The sequence below is a fragment of the Sapajus apella genome, unplaced genomic scaffold, assembly GCF_009761245.1.
Source record: "Sapajus apella isolate SASKATOON/1434 unplaced genomic scaffold, GSC_monkey_1.0 scaffold31, whole genome shotgun sequence".
NCBI classification, from domain to species: domain Eukaryota; kingdom Metazoa; phylum Chordata; class Mammalia; order Primates; family Cebidae; genus Sapajus; species Sapajus apella.
In genome coordinates this window covers 10,923,642-10,930,018 of record NW_022436971.1, presented here as the reverse complement: position 1 = coordinate 10,930,018, position 6,377 = coordinate 10,923,642, and positions in this window count along the sequence as shown.

Sequence of the window (6,377 nt, the reverse complement as noted above, 5' to 3'; positions counted from 1 at the left end):
GAGCATAAAATCTCTACATACAGTGAGTAGTAAATGGTGTTTAATCATTTTGATTAATTTGTAACAGTCCTTACTGTGTCAAGGTAAGTCCTATGTGAAGGACACATGAAGGTCTGACTGCTAAAACCTCTTTAAAGCAGGTGAAGGAGAAAAATGAACCCTTAACTTGCAAAGCAGGCTATTGAGGATACTTGAAGGTGATACCAGTAAAAAGCTATTAAGAACTCTCTGTTCTCATGGTACTAAAGGACAATCTTGCATTTCTGTGAATGTAAAATATTTTTGTATTTTTATGTCTTTGAACATCTACATTATATACCTGGAAAACCCTTTCCCAGCTACCCCTTTTTTATCTAGAAAATTTCTACTCACTCTTCAAGACTAAGATCAAGTTCAACTCCTCTACAGGGTCTTCTCTGAACAGCCTAGGCTGGGACCTGTGCCATTCCTTTGGGCTGTGTGGCTTCTTGTGCGTCCCTCTGTCATAACCCTATTGTCCTGGGCTGACTGTTTATTGTTAATGTCTTTCTTCCCACTAGACCTTGTGTTCCTTGACAGCAGGAGTGACTTCATGTTTATTTCTGTTTTCCCAGATGCTACCTAATTCTGGGACATATTAGCTGCTCAGGACATGTTTGTAAAAGAAGAAAATACTTTTGTAGGTAGATCCCACATAAGAATTTTTTCCTCTTCGCAAATCCTATTCTAACTATAGAACCCTTTCAATCCCAAAAGACCAGAAGGAGTGTTACAGCTGGCATATCTGCATAATCAGAGGTCAGCACCTCCTCCAGTAATTCTAGGATTTCTAGTGTACTCTTTTGTGTAACAGAAAATAGCAATATCAATAGCAAAAGATTTTGTTTAAAGACCAGCTATGAAATATGTATTAGGAGAAGTGTGAAATCACTGTCTAGTACAAAATGGTTTGGTAATGATCATGGAAAAGCATAAAATCCAGAAGTAAATGAGAGGATTTCAAAGGCTTAGCCGGGTAAAGTAGAAGATCCCAATAGGACCAAGTCATAGACAAGCATCTTTCCAGCTGGTGTCTGAAAAAGAATGTTTTGTAGTTGGTAAAAAAGAATCCAAGACGGCCAAATAGGAACAGCTCTGGAGTGTAGTTCCCAGGAAAAATAATGCAGATGGTGAGTGATCACCACATTTGCAAATGGGTTTTTACTGCCCACAGACCAGGAGACTCCCAGGCTGAAAAGCGCCACAAGTTTCCAGCATTGCTGTTTCAGCTGGTACCACAGGTCTCTGCACAAAAACTCACACAAATCTGGGTGGCCATTTCAACTGGTGGCTGGAACACTGGGGATACAGAGCCACCCACTCAAATGAAAAAAAGGGAGCTGAAACAGGGAGCCAGGTGAGCTGGCTCAGCAGGTCCCACCCCCACAAAGACCAGCAATCTGAAATACTCTGGACTGAGAGTTTCGCAGCAAGTGCAGCTGGACCCAGGACGGTCCAGCTTGGTAGGGGGAAAGGCATCCGCCATTACTGAGGCAGTCCACCATTACCAAGGCAATCTGCCATTACTGAGACAGTCTGCCATTACTGAGGCAGTCTGCCATTACCAAGGCAATCCTCCATTACTGAGGCAGTCTGCCATTACCGAGGCAATCCACCTTTAATGAGGCAGTCTGCCAATGCTGAGGCAGTCTGCTATTACTGAGGCACACCACCATTACAGAGGCAGTTCTAACTATACCTCTGTAAAAAAAAAAAAAAAAAACTGCAAGGAAATTCACACAGCAGCTGGGCAGAGCCCACAGCAGCTCAGTAATGCCTCTGCTGGCAGACTGTGACTAGACTACCTCCTTGCTGGGCAGGGCATCCCTGAAAAAAGGCAGCAGCACATCAGGAACTTATAAATAAAGCCCCACCTTCCCAGGACAGAGCTTCTGGGAAAAAAGGCAGTTATGAGTTCTGCTGCAGCAGACTTAAACATACCTGCCCAGCAGCTCTGAACAGAACAATGGAGCTCCCAGCTCAGTACTTGAGCTCCTATAAGGGTCAGACTGTCTCCTCGAGCAGCTCTCTAAACCCCGTATATCCAAAGAGACACCTCATAAATGAGAGCTCAGGCTGACATCTGGCAGGTAACCTTCTGGGACAAAGATAACAGAAGAGGAAACCATCAGCAAACCTTACTGTTCTGCAGATGCTGCAGGTGATCCCCAGGCAAGCAGGGTCTGGAGTGGACCTCCAGCAGTCCCACAGCAGAGGAGCCTGTTAGAAGGAAAAATTAAAAACAGAAAGAAATAACTTCAACATCAACAAAAAGGAAGTCCACTCAGAGACCCCATCCAAAAGTCACCAACTACAAAGGTCACAGGTAGATAAATCCACAAAGATGGGAAGAAACCAGTGCAAAAAGGATGAAAACACCAAAAACCAGGATGCCTCTCATCCTCCAAGGGATCACAACTCCTCACCAGCAAGGGAACAAAGCTGGATGGAGAATGAGTCTAATGAACTGACAGAAACAGGCTTCAGAAAGTGGGTAATAACAAACTTCTCTGCATTAAAAGAACATGTTCTAACCCAACTCAAGGAAACTAAGAACCCTGAAAAAAGGACAGATGAAATGTTAATGAGAATAAACAGCTTAGAGAATAATGATTTCATAGAGTGGAAAAACACAACATAAGAACTTCACGAAGCACACACAAGTTTCAATAGCCAAATCAATCATGCAGAAGAAAGGTTATTCGATTAGGAAAGGAGGAAGTCAAATTGTCTCTATTTGCAGATGACATGATTGTATATCTGGAAGACCCCATTGTCTCAGCCCAAAATCTTCTCAAACTGATAAGCAACTAGCAAAGCCACAGGATACAAAATAAATGTGCAAAAATTGCAAGCATTCCTATATACCAATAACAGACAAACAGAGAGCCAAATCAAGAGTGAACACCCATTCACAATTGCTACAAAGAGAATAAAATACCTAGGAATACAACTAACAAAGGATGTAAAGGACCACTTCAAGGAGAGCTACAAACCACTGCTCAACGAAATAAAAGAGGACACAAACAGATGGAGAAACATTCCATGCTGATGGTTAGGAAGAATCAATATCATGAAAATGTTGATACTGCCCAAAGTAATCTATAGATTCAATACTATCCCCATCAAGCTACCAATGACCTTCTTCACAGAACTGGAAAAAAAAAAAAAACACTTTAAACTTCATATGGAATCACAAGAGACCTCGCATAGCCAAGACAATCCTAAGCAAAAAGAACAAAGCTGGAGGCATCACACTGCCAGACGTCAAACTATACTACAAGGCTACAGTAATCAAAGCAGGATGGTACTGGTACCAAAACAGAGACATAGACCAATGGAACAGAACAGAGACCCCTGAGACCACACATCTACAACCATCTGATTTTTGACAAACCCAGCAAAAACAAGAAATGGGGAAAGGACTCCATGTTTAATAAATGGTGTTGGGAAAACTGGCTAGCAATGTGCAGAGAGCAGAAACTGGACCCATACCTGTCACCTTACACTAAAATTAACTCCAGATGGATCAAAGATTTAAACATAAAACCTAACGCCATAACAGCACTAGAAGAAAACGTAGGCAAAAAAATCCAGGACATAGGCATAGGCAAGGACTTTATGACTAAAACACCAAAAGCAATGGCAATAAAAGCGAGGATAAACAAATGGAATCTAATTAAACTCCAGAGCTTCTGTACAGCAAAAGAAACCATCATTAGAGTGAATCGGCAACCAACAGAATAGGAAAAAATTTTTCCAATCTACCCATCTGACAAAGGGCTAATATCCAGAATCTACAAAGAACTAAAGCAGATATATAAGAAAAAACAAACAAACCCATTCAAAAGTGGGCGAAGGATATGAACAGACACTTTTCAAAAGAGGACATATATGAGGTCAACAAACATATGAAAAAATGCTCATCATCACTGGTCATTAGAGAAATGCTAATCAAAACCACGCTGAGATATCATCTCATGCCAGTTAGAATGGCGATCATTAAAAAATCTGGAGACAGCAGATGCTGGAGAGGATGTGGAGAAATAGGAACACTCTTACACAGTTGGTGGGAGTGTAAATTAGTTGAACCATTGTGGAAGACAGTGTGGTGATTTCTCAAGGATCTAGAAATAGAAATTCCATTTGACCCAGCAATCCCACTATTGGGTATACAGGTATTGATCGACTTACCACCTATGCAACTTACGACCATTCAACTTTATGACCACAATCACTAGCCACAACTGCTCCACATCTGGCAGCACAAACATTGCCCAGCTGGGCATACGACAGTGCGGACCAGCTTTCAGCAGCACTACCATCTCCGCGTGCACCATTTCAACTGTAAATATAGCCTGCTCAACTTACGACCAAATCGTGTTACGACTGGTCCATGGTCCCGATCATGGTCGTAAGTTGAGCACTAGCTGTATACCCAAAGAACTATAAATTGTTCTAGTACAAAGACACATGCACATGTATGTTCATTGCAGCCCTGTGCACAATAGCAAAGACCTGGAACCTACCCAAATGTCCATCAATGATAGAGTGGACAAAGAAAATGTGGTACATATACACCATGAAATACTATGTAGCCATAAAAAATGATGAGTTGGTGTCACTTGTAGGGACTTGGATGAATCTGGAAACCACCATTCTCAGCAAACTGACCCAAGAACAGAAACCCAAGCACTGTATGTTCTCACTCATAGGTGGGTGTTGAACAAGAAGAACACGTGGACTCAGGGAGAGGAGCATCACACACAGGGGACAGTTGCGGGGAGTAGGGGAGAGACAATGGGGGTGGGGACGGAGGGTAGTGGGGAGAAATGCCAGATATAGTATGCACCTAAAGTAAAATAAATAAATCTTTTTTAAAAAAAGGAAAAAAGATGGAATAATTGAAAGCAAATTTAAAATTAATTGGTAGAAGCCTATGAATTGTGCCCAAACCCAACTATTCCAAGACTGACCTTAAAGGTTATTCAAGGACACGTGATTAGAAACAAAATTAATTGGTCACTTTTGGAGGGTTTCAGGGTACCACCTCATTATTTTGATAACTAGTAAATAAAAGGTAAAAAAAAAAAAAAAAAAAAGGATATCAGAGACTGAAGATCTACTCAATGAAATAAAATGAGAAGGCAAGATTAGAGAAAAAAGAGTGAAAAGAAATGAACAAAGCCTCCAAGAAATATGGGATTATGTGAAAAGACCTAATCTACGTTTGATAGGTGTACCTGAATATAATGGAGAGAATGAATCCAAGCTGGAAAACACTATTCAGGATATTATCCAGGAAAACGTCCCCAACCTAGCAAGGCAGGCCTATATTCAAGTCCAGGAAATACAGAGAACATCACAAAGATATTCCTCAAGAAGAGCAACCCCACGGCACATAATCATCAGATTCATCAGGGATGAAATGAAGGAAAAAATGCTCAGGGTAACCAGAGAGAACAGTTGCGTTACCCACAAAGGGAAACCCATCAGACTCACAGCAGATCTACTGACAGAAAGCCTGCAAGCCAGAAGAGAGTGGGGGCCAATATTCAACATCCTTAGACAAAAGAACTTTCAATCTAGAATTTCACATCCAGCCAAACTAAGCTTCATAAGTGAAGGAGAAATAAAATCCTTTACAAACAAGCAATTGCTGAGAGATTTCATCACCACCAGGCCTGCCTTACAAGAGCTCCTGAAAGTAGCACTAAAAATAGAAAGGAACAACCAGTTCCAGCCACTCCAAAAACGTACCAAATGGTAAAGAACATTGACACAATGAAGAAACTGCATCAACTAACAGGAAAAACAACCAGTTAGCATCAAAATGGCAGGATCAAATTAACACATAACAATATTAACCTTAAATGTAAATGGGCTAAATGCCCCAATCAAAAGACACAGACTGGCAAATTGGATAAAAAGTCAAAACCCATCAGTGTGCTATATTCAGGAAACCCATCTCACATGCAAGGACACACACCGGCTCAAAATAAAGGGATGGAGGAAGATTTACCAAGCAAATGGAGAGAAAAAAAAAAAAATAAAGCAGGAGCTGCAATCCTAGTCTCTGATAAAATGCACTTTAAACCAACAAAGATCAAAAGAGACAATGAAGGGCATTACATAATGGTAAAAGGATCGATACAACAAGAAGAGCTAACAATCCTAAATATATATGCACCCAATACAGGAGCACCCAGAAACATAAAGCAAGTTCTTGGGCTGGGCATGGTGGTGCGTGCCTGTAATCCCAGCCACTCAGGAGGCTGAGGCAGGAGAATTGCCTGAACCCAGGAGGCGGAGGTTGCGGTGAGCCGAGATTGCGCCATTGCACTCCAGCCTGGGTAACA